Genomic DNA, 14936 nt, shown 5'->3' with positions numbered 1-14936 from the left:
TATCTATCACTTTTAACTTACTTTTTATTTCATATATTGTTTACAAATTTTCCAAATTTTTTTTTTTTTTTCAAACTTTGGACATGAGACCTAATTCCTTCACTAATTTTCCATAAAAGTGTAACACACACATTATCCCTTCCATCATTTTGACTTTGATCTATAAGTTTTTCTTGTGTGGCTACATCTCATAAAACCTTCATTTATAAAATTAAATCCAAATTATATATCGAATTAGCATAGTTAGTTGTTACAAGTTAGGGTTGTTGTTGCACCAAAAGATCAACCAATTAATGCCTGATACAACCACTAGACTTATAGAACATAGAAGGTGGTTAAGCTATGTCATGAATCTTGAAGGGGAACATTTGTGGTTAGTCCAACATTAGTATTATTCATTTTTTCACTAACCATGAGATTAGAATTCTCATTGGTAGCCATAATTAAATCCAAAATTCACAAGCAAAAAATCACACATGGAACAAGTCTCTAGAAAATACCATGTCTTAATGTTAGCCTTATTATGAACCAAACAAACAAGGACTTCAAAAAACTCATGACATGCAAATTAGATTAAGAGAGCTTTATCAAACTCTTCCCTTCAAAGTAACAAATTTTCACTTTCCACTTTTCTTAACCACTTCACACTATAAGAACAAAAATGAAACCTTTAACAACACTTCTCAATCATATCAAATTTGAAATCTCACTTTCATCATCAACCATATAAGCATTCCATTTTATCTAACACTTTTCAACTTCAAATTTTTCAGCTACATGATTATAAATTAGAAAAGCATTAAGAAACTTGTAGTTTAAGCAACCTTTAACTTGCTTCTCCTTCATATCAAATTCTAAAATAGAAAAATCTTCACAGATTCCACACCAGCATCTACAATCTCTAAGAACTCCAATTATCCTTTAATTGCTGCAATAGTTAAGCTTTTCACAAATAAAACAAAACTCACTTCTATTCTTCAACACCTTTTGCCTCTTTGAACCACACAATGACTAGATTACTCTCTCCAGCATGGACTACGTACTATTAGCAATCTCCCTAGAACTTTTATTTACCCTTAGCTTCAATCTTCAAATTAGCACTCACCCTTCCTTACCAAAGGCTTTGATACCATGAAAAAATAAAAAAGAATATAGATATGGATCATAACATAACATTTTGTTAGAAAATGAGTGTTGAAAGCTCATGTATTGTATGCTAGTCTTAGAATGGTTTTGACATTTGAGTGGCAACACACTTAACTAATTTTTACATTGGAGTCGAGCACACTATGTATGCCGAGTCAGGAAATCCAATAGGTGCCAAGTGATCTTCAGGTGCCAAGTAGCCTTCAAGTGCCAAGTGAAGATTTGGTGTCGAGTAAAGAACAAGTGTTGAGTGACTTCAGGTGTTAAGCATGATACAAGTGCCGAGTGATATTTGAGTGTTGAGTCACAGGTGATGCCGAGAAAAATAGAAACACAACAGGAGCCGAGTAAGCTAGTTTATTATATGTGCTAAGCATCAGGAATCAGTAAGTGCCAAGTAACACAGAATGCACATATGAGTTTGTAACTTCACTAATTCAGATGTAAACTATTTTTATGGCTGACATATGATGAATCTTGAAAGATTAAAATGATAAGATTGAATCTTTTCTATTTCATATGCAATCTACATGCAGCCAATAAGAAAAATGGAGAAGGCATGCAACCAATAAGAAAAGTGCAAGGAATAAGTGGGAAACAAAGATTCAATATGGATTATAGATCCATATCTAACCCTAAGTCTTTGAATATCTTTATAAGGAAGATGAAATCTCATTGAATGAGATAGTGGATAAAAGAGTGTATGAAGAAGATATACTGGAGTTCAGAATGGAAGAGTAAAAAGACTTAGAGGAATAGAGCAGTAGTGAAATATTCAGTTGATCAAGAACAAAGCAAGGGATATAAATGAGTATCATATCTAAGAGGATCAAGATCAGAGTAAGCAGATCAAGTGCCTGTATTCAGCAATTAAAGGATTGTAAGCTATCAGGTTTATTATGTCTAATACTCTCTATCAATTGTATTAGGAAGGAAATCCTATGTTGATAGGTTAGCTTAACAACTATTTTGTAGATCATTTAAATAGGTGATTAAATCCTTTATTAGGGTAACACTTCATGTAAAGTTCTTGTAAATCCTTTAACTAGGTCATTATTGACATAGTGTAAAACCTTTAACAGGGTAGATCATCAGAAGTGGTCAAACATTATTGTTGTAGTAATTTTGTGGGTATCATCCCCACCCCATTTTTACCTTCTTATTCCTGGAGAGTTTTTGGGGTACCAAAATCTCAAGTGTTATGTGGTGGTACATGTTTTTTCTTCATGGTTGTTTGATATGTTTATATGCATGCAATCTATTTTCAGTTAAAAAGTTTTAATGGTCAAAGTACAATACTTCTGATTCAACCCCCCCCCCCCCCCCCCCCCCCCCCCCCTCTCTCAAAAGCATTCTTTCTATTTAAATATTCCAACAATTGGTATTAGAGCTAAGTCCTCTGAAAAAGAAGCCTAACAACTTTGAGAAAAAGATCTAAAGATGGAAGTTTTCAAAATTGGAAAGATCATTGAGAACCAAGTGATAGATGTGCATCTCGCTCTACACAAGGTAGAAGAAGCTAGAGTGGAATTAAGAAAATCATTGAAAAGAAGGAAAGAGATAGCCATAGCTGAAAATGATATAAACTATAGGGAGATTGATACCACACAAGTGTTTGCCAATGGAGACACTAAAGAGTTTGATGCAACAATAGTAGAACTGATGGAGAAAAACAAAGTTCAAGAACAAGAGATAAGATCTCTTAAGATGGAATATGAATCACATGCCATAATGTTATGTGAAATCACTAAACAAAAGAAAAGAGCAATTGAGGATAGATTTATGATGGAAGATGACAAAAGGAATCTTGGAAACAGACTTGAAGAAAAATGTACTGAATTAACAAGGATCTCAAACATGCAGATGGATACACTTGCCCAAATGATGAACCTTCACCATGAACTTAATATGAAAGATATTGAGATCTCTACTTTGAAGATGCAGAATGAACAACTGTAGAATGAATTGAATAGAGAAAAAGAGATAGTAGAGAATCTCAACAAGTCAAGTGAAGCCATCAAGTACTTTGAACAGTTGATGAAATTCCCAAGATTAGCACATGATACATCAGGACTTGGATACAACAACACTAAAGTTGGAGAATCATCAAAGAGTGGTGAGTAAAGAAGTGACAAAGGTAAGGATTCTAAACCCACTTTTCATTACTATAATAAAAAGGGGCATATTGCTAATGTTTGTAGAAGTAGAAGAATCAATCAGCCAAACACACCCAAAAGCAAGGGCTACTATCACAAGTGCAACATGCAAGGACATATGACACAAGATTGCAGGTCCAAAGTCACAAGGACACAAAGATATGATGGACATTTTCATAATTGTAAGAGGTATGGACATAGAGCCTGTGAATGTAGATCAAAGCCTATGTGGACATCAAACCAGCATGTAAGAAGGGACAACTATGAACACCATTACAATTGGGACTATAACACCAGGTATAGCTATCATTATTGTCAGGAATATGGACATATACCCCAGAACTACATAAGAACACATTTCAAAGGGAACTATAAAAGATGGTTGAACCAAACCACATGTTTCAGTTGCCTGAAAACTAGTCATATCAATAGAAACTATCTTACAAGGTCAGAGGCACCCAAGACTGAAGTAAATAAGGGCAAAAAAAAATTGACGTGGAACACATCAGAATAGACATGAAAAAAACATGGCAGAAAAAGAATGAATCAAGTTCATCCAATGGAAGAGTCACTTCACCCACACGGTCAAGTGATCATTTCTCATCCAATTAATCACAAGATGAGCCTACAGGGCTGATACATATAAGGAAATATCATACATCAGCCGTAAACCCTGAAGAAGCAATGCAAAGTATAAATTTGGATGAGACAAGATGCCAATTTTTTAAATGATGATGTCGAGTTGTCTTTGGATGCCAAGTGAAACTCTAGTGGATGTTGAGTTACTAACAATGACCGAGTTGACAACTGATGTTGAGTTAAATAAACTCTAATGGAAGCTAAGTGAAGTGGAAATGTAGTGTAAGCCAAGAAATGTTAAAATCCTTTAGAAGCCAAGTGGGTAGTTGAGCATCTAATGCGATGAAAATAGAGTATATTATCACGATTTCAATTATTCTTCTTCATCGTGATCAAGAAGCAAAGAAGAGAAAGAGAGTAGAGTGACTTCATAGAAGATAATCTAGCATTCCAAGCAGATTCCAATCTCTTAGAATGCATTTTCATCGATCTTGAGGTATTTTCATTTGTGCTGAGCTACACAATTTTATATTTCTGTGTAAAAGAAACCCTAGTTTGTACAAATGGCTTCAAGTTCTAAGAAAACCCAAGACAAAGAGTTGTTTGAAGTCTAGCTAGTATCTAATGAAGTTAAGCAACCTAATTTTTGTCCCATTCCTAAATTTGCATACAAGAACATCCTAGTCAGAGCTCTTTCTCACATATCCCTGAAAGTTGTAATGGTTCAGGACATAAGAAGATGCTATAATTGCAAGATAGGAGCCATAGGAGACATGGAAATAAGGGAAACCTACGTGAAGTTTTGTGTAGATGGAGTTTTGAAAGATGAATACAAAATTTTTGAAAGGAAGGGTTTAACACAAGTTTTGAGCTTTTCCATCATATTTAAGACAGAATGGATCAGACTTGTGTTAAGCAGAATTCATGATGGTAGTTTGTGGCTAGAAGATGTTCCTACCAAGATCACAAAAATAATCATTCATAGGGTAACTATATATCCTACCCTGAATCGGCCCAAGACCTTGAGAAGTGAATCCAAGGAGGTTATTGAGAAACACACAGGTGCCCAATGGAATAAAAGAGGAATGACAATCCACGCCATTCAAGATCCTCTCGTTGAATTTGTTGTTAGAGTTATTGCCCATAAATTCTATCAATCCAGTAGACTCAATAGTGTGCCATGTATTGCAGTAGATGTAGGTTACAAATTAGTGAAAAAGGATCATACTTATGATCTTGCAGAACTGCAATTACAGTAGATTAATGAAAACCTAGCTGCTATAAGAAGGACAAAGGGTGCCCAATGCAAATTTGGAGAAATTTTGGTTTGTGTATTCTTCTATGTTTTGAATGAATTTCCCTCTTTTGGAAAAGTTACATGGAGAAATGATAGAACTATCATAGCCTAAATTAATGAATATATAGAACAAATGGGAGACAATTTTGATACACTAATGATAAGCTATTTTGAGGATTTCAAGAAATCCATGAAGCAAAGGGTAAGAATACCAGTTTCCTTAGTGGAAAAACATACTAATGATATATGCTTCTTAGTTGATATTGATTTCACCTATATCTAAGCAATAATTCCAAGGGTGATATGGTTAAGGCCATTTGGTTATGAGATCAACATAGATGAAGCATCTGCAACAATAAATGCATTATTGGCAGAAGAGATAGACAAGAGTGCCCCACACTTTGGCACTTATGATGTGGTAAGGTCAAAGGTGAATATGGACTTAAAGACTACCTCCAAAAGGAAAAATAAAGATAAATGGGTAAAGAAAATTAAGAAGAAATTTGGTGAAGGAATTGAGGCTAAAGTAGAAGAAGAAGATGATGATGAAGATGAGGATGATGAGGATGAACAAGAGCAAGGCCAAATGGAATTAACTCAAGGCCTAGGTGAAGACAAGGAGGAAGGTGCCAAGGAAAAAGAAGTTGAGGAAGCATCAACCCAAGTCAAGCCAAAGGAAAGAAAGGCAATAGTATAGCCCCCAGCCTAGCCTAAAACAAAGAAGGGTGCCAAGCCAACTCAAGCCAAGCCACAAATACCAGTCACAAGGGCATCTTCACAAAAGGCCAAAGAACAAATCAAAGAAAAGAAGAATCTATTGAACAGACCGGTGAAGGGCCAAGAAAAAGAAGAAAATATGTAGCACAACCAGATTCTGATGAGGAGGAAAGAACAGAGTCAGAAGATATCAACCAATTCAGAGTGGAAGTCATCCTCCAAAATCAGCCTTAGATAAAATCTGTGAAAATATTAAGAATGCAAATTTTACTGATTTAAAAAGTATTGACTTCAACAAGCTCAGTAAAGAAGAGAAAAACAAAATAGAGGAATTAGTATATGCCATGATGGCTAAATTCAAGTCTACACCTCTAGAGCTAGACAATACCATGCCTAGAGAATTATATGAGATAATTGAAAATAAATGGCATCATTGTTTGAAAATTGAAAAGGAGATAAGAGAATCTACCTTAGCTCAGGTGATGCCTGACCTACCAAGAGGTCAAATAATAAAGGCTAATAAGAAATATAGTGGCAATTTTACACCAAAGAATAGAGCCTTTGATATCTTACAAAACAAGATTGAAAATGTTGTCAGTAAGTCAACAAAAATGTGGAAATTAATATATGGCTTGACTACTATCAAAGATGGAGAAGAAGATCCCCTTGAGGGACAAAACATAGAACATGAAGAGCCTAGTGAGAAAGAGGAGGTAGAAGTAAAGGATACAAGAAAAAGAGAAAAAGAGAAGAAGGAAGAAGAAAAGAAAGAAGAAGAAGAGAAGAAGGAAGAAGAAAAGAAAGATGAAGAGGAGAAAGAAATAGAGGAGGAGAAAACACAAAAACAAGATGAAATGGCAACAATTGAGCAAGAGTAGCAACATGACCAGAGTGTGCAAGACACACGATTGCCACCTTCTAGCCCTCCTCATGTACCCATCACACCTACATAATCTACAACTGTACAAGATGTTCCTGACACTTCTGCTCAGAATCCTTGACCAATCCAAAAAACAAGAAAAATTATGTATAGATCCAGTATTGGTCAGTGTAGATGAATTATAAAAATTAGTTGAAAACATAATTAGATATAAGGTGAATCTACACAAATGACCTTCCATTATCTCTATAGCTACTAGTGGTCAACTTCAAATACAAATAGTTGTTTCATCAGGAATAGTTGAGACGACAGTACATAAGCTAAGTGAAGTAGGAGACAAAGAAGTAAAACAAATAGGATAGATTGTTACATCTAATCCTATAGCACAAACACAAGGTGCACTTCATAAAATTACTATAATTTATAAAGGTAGTAGACAGCAAGAGGAGAAAACAAAGGAAACCCCTAAAGAGCAAGAGACAATATAGACATTAATAAATTTTCCTACCTCAGGAACTCCTTCACAATAGCCAAGTAATGATGCAATGCCACTGCAAATATCAGCACTAGGATCAAATACTACAAAAGTTGCAAGGGTACTTCACTATGGGGACCTTGAATTAGATGAGGAGATAGTCATACCAAGTTATGACTCAAAAACAATAAGCATTAATCAAATCAATGAGGTGCAAGAAGCATTGAATAGAAGAAAGAGGCAAGAGATACTCAGGAAAGAGTATAAACAAAAGAAAAAATTGCATGAGATTAAGGACATCTTTATGGATGCCTTCAGTTTGCAGACACTAGATAAGTCAAAGCATATAATGGAGCAATTATTAGATATTGTTGACCAAGTGACAAATGAAGACCAAGAAACAAATGTAAAACTTTTGGAATGGTCTGAAAGGAAATTTCAAGGGAAAGTAAATAAGAAAATATCTAGTGAAATTGCACTTTCCCAGGTTGAATTGGCAAAAATGCTTGACAAAGTGAAAAAGGTACTTGAGAATATATTCTCATTGTACAACAAGCTATGTGACTTTTCATACTTCACACAGGAGACAAGCCAAAGAATAATGAGCCTAGAAAGAAATCTGAAGATTTCAAGAACGCAACTACCCCAAGGTCTAGCTCAAAGTGAGAAGCACTTTAATAAAACACTTCACACTAAAAAAGAAGTAGCTATGCTAATAGCAGAAGAGGCCACCATCAAGCCAAAACTGATACAACTCCAATCCTCCATTATCCCACATTTGGAAGTACTCCATAAAGAACAGGTCTATGTTGAAACTATTCTCAAGAAAGATCATAATCTTTCTACTTTAGATGGACTTGTTCACCTTGCTGCAAAGACTACCATCCAACACAAGTCATTGGAAACCACTTGGCATAATTGAGATGCAGCTCTCAGGATGATTATGGAGGTAAATAGCACATTTTTGGCAAAATATGGCCTTAATCCTTAAAACCCTTTGACATAAGTGTCAAAAAGGAGGAGATATTATAGATGAATGGGGGAGACAAGTTAACAGGGGGAGACAAGATAAATGGGGAGCATGATATACAACACCAGCACAAAATTTTGGTTACCAAGATAGCATAGATAATGGCACAATCAAATCAAGGGGAGTTACAATAATTTTGAGGTATATATATTGTAAATTACAAAATTTTGATCAATTTTTCTTTAAGCTCTATATATACCGAGCATATTAGTGAATGTACTCATAAGGTCAGATAAATAATGCTTAGTTAAGTATTTTTTTCACTCATGTCAAAGGGGGAGTTTTTTAGTCTCAGAATGGTTTTGACATTTGAGTGCCAACACACTTAACCACTTTTTATATTGGAGCTGAGCACACTATGTATGCCGAGTCAGGAAATCCAATAGGTGCCTAGCGATGTCCAGGTGTTGAGCAGCCTTCAGGTGCCGAGTAAAGAACAAGTGTCAAGTGACTTTAGGTGTTGAGCATGATACAAGTGCCGAGTGATATTTGAGTGTCGAGTCACAGATAATGCCAAGCAAAATAGAAATGCAACAGGAGCTGAGTAAGCCAGTTTATTATATGTGTTGAGCATCAAGAATCAATAAGTGTCGAGTAACACAGAATGCACATATGAGTTGTTAACTTCACTAATTCAGATGTAAACTATTTTTATGGCCGACATATGATGAATCTCTAAAGATTAAAATGATAAGATTGAATCTTTTCTATTTCCTATGCAATCTACATGCAGCCAATAAGAAAAATGGAGAAGGCATGCAACCAATAAGAAAAGTGCAAGAAATGAGTGGGAAATAGAGATTCAATATGGATTGTAGATCCATATCTAACCCTATTTCTTCGAATATCTTTATAAGGAAGATGAAATCTCATTGAATGAGATAGCAGATAGAGTGTATGAAGAAGATATACTAGAGTCCAGAATGGAAGAGTAAAATGACTTAGAGGAACAAGGCAATGGTGAAATATTTAGTTGATCAAGAATAAAGAAAGGGATACAAATGAGTATCAGATCTCAGAGGATCAAGATCAAAGTAAGTAGATCAAGTACCTGTATTTAGCAATCAAAGGATTGTAAGCTATTAGATTTATTATGTCTAATACTCTCTAGCAATTGTATTAGAAAGGAAATCCTATGTTGATAGGTTAGCTTAAAAACTATTTTGTAGATCCTTTAAATAGGTGATTAAATCCTTTAATATGGTAACACTTCATGTAAAATGTTTGTAAATCCTTTAACCAGGTCACTATTGACATAGTGTAAAGCCTTTAATAGGGCAGGCCTTTAACAGGGCAGATCATCAGAAGTGGTCAAACATTATTGTTGTAGTAATTTTGTGGGTATCATCCCCACCCCATTTTTACCTTCTTATTCTTGGAGAGTTTTTGGGGTACCAAAATCTCAAGTGTTATGTGGTGGTACATGTTTTTTCTTCATGGTTGTTTGATATGTTTATATGCATGCAATCTATTTTCAGTTAAAAAGTTTTAATGGTCAAAGTACAATAATTCTGATTCACACCCCCCCCCCTCTCAAAGGCATTCTTTCTATTTGAATATTCGAACATTGTATTTATAACTAAATCTATAAATTCTTGTTTCCAACACTTATTTAATTTCTTTTTCTTTTTTGTACTTGTCAAGCTTGTATATTTATTGGTTATAGGAGGTTGTACATTTCATCAACACTATTCCTACCAATGAAAAGTGAATCCATATTGCAGGATTCTATGGGATAGCTAGGCATGGGAAAACAACACTTGGCAAGGCTGCTTGCAACTTCCATTTCAAGAATTTTGGAGGAAAAGTGTGTCATCCGAAATTTTTTGATGGTGTTTCATTTAAAAGATTAAAACTTGCTCTGCAGTATCTCACTGATTGCCCTCAATCACATCTCCAAAGACTAACAAGTGAAGATTAGGTGACAATAACATATATTTTAAGTTTTTTGACATGATTTTCTTCTTTTCAAGTGGGTTGTAATGTAAATGAATAAATTTCTCCATTTTCCAATATATCTTGCAGGCACAGGGCAAGTTTTATGAAAGAGTCAAGGGCCAAAAGGGTATTTCTGGTTCTGGACAATATCATAGAAAAAAAACATAGAGGAGGTGAGATATTATGTTCAGGCAGACTTGGAGGAAAAAAGTTGCATCCTTTTGATGCCATGATGCAGGGTGTAAGAAACTATCCAAAATTGTTTTGTGGGAATGTGATGCCATGAATACATTTCTAGAAACAAATGTGTCAAGTGAATTAAAGGAATTAGAATTACTCATTTTATCAAATGTTGTTTTTCCAACAGAAAATCTTGAGTGTTATCACGCATTGGAAAGTCTTCAACTATGGAATATGTAGAAACTATACCAACTTCCCTATTTTAGAAGTCTATCAAATTTTATTGTGCTCACACTGAGAAAATGTGGAATAAGGAAGCCATCAAATCTTTCATGTTGCGTCATGTTGGAGATAGTTTTCCTTTTCTCATTAAAACATTTAGAAAGGTTTCCCAACTTCTCATTGCTAAGGCAATTAAAGAGTTTAAGTTTATATAAATTCCTTAATTTTGATTGGTTAATCTAAATCATCTCAAGGATAAAATTAATTAATTTATTAAAAAATTAGCAAAAATTAAAATCTAGAAACTTAATGTAGAAACTTCCTCCTTCAATTTTTCCTAAAACTTGTACTTTAGATTTCTTTGTGAGAAGCCATGGCACAGTAAACTTCAGACACCTCTATCAATGAAGACCCTACCTTTTCATTTCCTAGGCCTTGTGCCCTAGCTCATAGCAAGCCCATTGATAATTCATTGGCCCTAATTTCGTCTTTGGCAAAACCCTTGTTTTGGAGAGCCTCAGATTTGATGCCATCCAGTAGCTTCTCTATAAAAAGTTTTGGGTTTGAAGAGGATTCAGAGACAGATGTTGGGATTTTTGTCATTTGTTGCTTGATCCAAGAACGTATATTTCTCATAAAATAGGAAAAAATAGTCAAAGATCATGTGTGCCCCTATCTCAAAGGTACGGTATTTCACAATCTGTTGTGTTGTAATTGTGTAGCATTGAGTACAATTCATTATTGATAGGTCTCACTTCTACATTTGTGTCATTCCCTGATGTCTTCCACAAGCAATGAGAAATCATTTTTATGATTTTTAGTCAAAGTGGTGGGATTTGACGTCTTAACCAGACTATAGCCATGAATGACCTTGACAATTTGGGGTATGGCTGAATTATGAGTACATATAAGAAAAGCTATGAGAGTTGGGGTTTATATTTGGGATTTCCATGATGAAAGCCTATTGCTAAACAATCATTCAAGTTGCCTTTAAATATGGGAAAATGAAGATTGTAAGCTCTTCAAAATTTAAAATCCTTTCACCTTCTTGCACATTGTCTGAACTTCTGTTGGGCTTCTTCTAGGGTTTGAACTTTCCATTGTAATGCAACAATATTATTATCCACCTCCGTGTATCCACCATAACTGTGTTGAAATATCTCATGCGTAATGGTTGCCCCTTGACCCAAACACTCACCTACCACCTTGATGACCTACAACAATCAAAAACATTTAATGTGATAGGTGAGTACAAATTTGAAAAGAGGGGAATTTTTTTTTGGCAAGGAGACAAAAGGAATGAATCTAATTCATTTAGTTAGTTGAAGAGTTGTAGAGCAAAGCATAGAGTAGAAAAGGAAGTTGATCAACAAATCAAATTAGAGTTCAGAAGAGAGAAGGAAGTTTCAATTTTTGTGTTTGCAATTGCAGGTGTTAGATACTTCTATCATTTTGTAAGCTCTTATTATTTTGACCTATGAAGTAGTGATTGCTCCAAAAAATTTTGTATGCAACCATTAGAGCTATAAGTTTAAATTTTTATCAGTTTGAAGTTTTTAGGGTTTTTTGGTTGAAGCTGAATGCTCCTAGATTTTGTAATAGTTTTATCTTATTTTGAATAGAAAGAAAGCAATGAAGTAGGCATACAAATCCTTGGTGTTCCCTTATTCTATTCTTCATTGCATGATATTTTTACAATTGATAAGTTCATATTTGAAAGCTTCATCATTTGGCTCTCTACATTTTAATGATGGAAAAAGTTCAGACTAGAGGTCTATGAAAAAGGTCACTCTGTTTGTACAAGAGGTGTTTTCTTTACTGAGTCCACCAAGTCTCCCTCTCTGCCCTCATTGAGTTTACTCAATTTCCTTTTTTTTACTGAGCTCACTCAACATCTTCTTTTTTCGAGCATCACCTTGTAGTGGTGACCAACCTCACTCGACATCCACACTACTAATCTCACTCAACATACACTATTGCTAAGTTTCCATTTGTGTGTCAAGTTCACTTAGCTTCTTTTTGTGTCAAGTTCACTTGGCACCCACTATCTATCACTCAACATCCATTGGTGCCAAACAAAACTAACACTCAACACCTTCTTGTGCCAAACAAATTTATTTAGGATTGTGATTTATTTTTCACATGGTATCAGAGCTTTGAGGCCCCACATCCATAGTGAGTTAGGACATTTTTTTTTGGAATATTTGACATGGTAGGAGATGTAGGAAAGATATGGCAACAACCACCATCTTTTAATGGACAAAAATATGATACATGGGCAAAGAAGATGAAAACTATAATGGTGGAAAATGATTTGTGGGAGTTTTTGATTAATGGGTTCAATGATGTGATAGACCTAGCTTAGTATGCTACCCTCACCAACAATCAAAAGACTCATTTGAAAGAGTCAAGGAGAAAGGATGCTAAGACATTAAGTTTGATTAAGGCAACAATGATAGAGATAATTTTTCCCAAGATTGCAGCAACAAATTATGCAAAGGAAGCATGAGATATTCTCAAGATGAACTTCAAGGGGACTAATGTGGTTATAGTATTGAATCAATAGATGATCAAAAGAGAGTTTGAGAACCTTCAGATGAAGGAAAATGAACCTATTACAGAGTTTAGCTCACAAATCTCCACTTCGATAAACCAACTCAAACCAAATGGAGAAGACTATGATGAGTAGAAGATTGTGGAAAAGATATTGAGGAGTTTGCCTCAGAAATATGATAATCTTTTCATGACCATAGAGGAAGCAAAGGACCTCACCACATTGACTATGGATGAGTTGTTGGAAACTCTTCAAACCCATGAGCACTGGATCAAAAAATCAATAACAACTTCCCAAGAGCAGTCTTTCAAGGCTCAAGAGAATTAAGGAGGCAGGGGGAGAGGAAGAAATGGCCTTGATAGAGGCTCAAGAAGTAGAGGTCGTGGAAGGAATGGTCAAAGGAATGGTGGTACAAAAAGCTCAGGAAGAGCAAGCAACCAAGAGGGAGCAAGCACCTCTGAAAAAAAATTCTAGAGGAGGTAAGAAGAATTAAAACTCAAATAAGAGTAAAGTTGAATGCCACTACTGTCATAAGTATTGGTATTATGCAAGTGAATGTTGGAAGAAATAGGGTGATCTGTAATGCCCCACCAAGGGATCCAAAAGAATTAATCTAAATTTTTACTAAGTTTGCCAAACATTTAAAAAAAAAAAAAAAGAATAACATACACATCAATCATAAAGTAGCGGAAGCAATAACATACAATCATACATAAGAAAACATAATAGATTACATTCCTTAAGGATCCCAAGACATTGAGCCACATTTAAATTTAATTAATACTAAGTCTAAAAAATACCACATCCACATGAAAGAATAATTAGAAGCCCAAAGTCCATTTAAATAATATACATTTGTTCTGAATGTCACTTGGCAATAAAATTCAGAATGCTCAATCACCCACTACACCTGTCACAGGGTATGGAAGGATAAAAGAATATACATTAATAAAAATAGATTACATCATCCTTTTTGCACCCATGAAACAAATTACAATGCAATAAATGAAACCATCCATCATAAAGATATAACTATCCATCATAAGATACAACCACCCATCATAATTCTCAGAGATAGAAAGAATGAAATACAAACAAGGAAACTCTAGCCACGATATCTACGGATGGATATCAATGGTAAGAGTAAAAAGCACTATAATCTAAAGTTTTACTAAGTTTTCCAAATATATATATTTTTAAAAAAGAATAACATACACATCAATCATAAAGTAGAGGAATTAATAACATACAATCATACATAAGAAAACACAATAGATTACATTCCTTAAGGATCCCAAGATGTTAAATCACATTTAAATTTAATTAATACTAAGTCTAACACATACCACATCCACGTGAAAGAATAATTAAAATTCCAAAGTCCATTTAAATAATATACATTTGTTTTGAATGCCATTTGGCAATAGAATTTAGAATGCTCAATCATCCGCTATACATGTCACAGGGTATGAAAACCAAAAAGAATATACATTTGTAAAGATAGATTACATCACCCATTTTGCATCCATGAAACAAAGTACAATGCAATAAATGAAACCATCCATCATTAAGATATAACTATCCATCATAAGGTACAACCATCCATCATAATACACAGACATAGAAAGAAAGGAAATGCAAACAAGGAAACTCTAGCCATGGTATCTACAGATGAATGTCAATGGTAAGAGTAAAAAGCACTACCACCCAATCATGTGGAACCTAAATGGCCCACTCCCACCGCATTGAAGAGATAGTCTCA

The sequence above is a fragment of the Cupressus sempervirens genome, chromosome 8 (genome assembly GCF_028749045.1).
Source record: "Cupressus sempervirens isolate cs-2001-9-10 chromosome 8, ASM2874904v1, whole genome shotgun sequence".
NCBI lineage: Eukaryota > Viridiplantae > Streptophyta > Pinopsida > Cupressales > Cupressaceae > Cupressus > Cupressus sempervirens.
Note: the sequence above shows the minus strand (reverse complement) of the source record.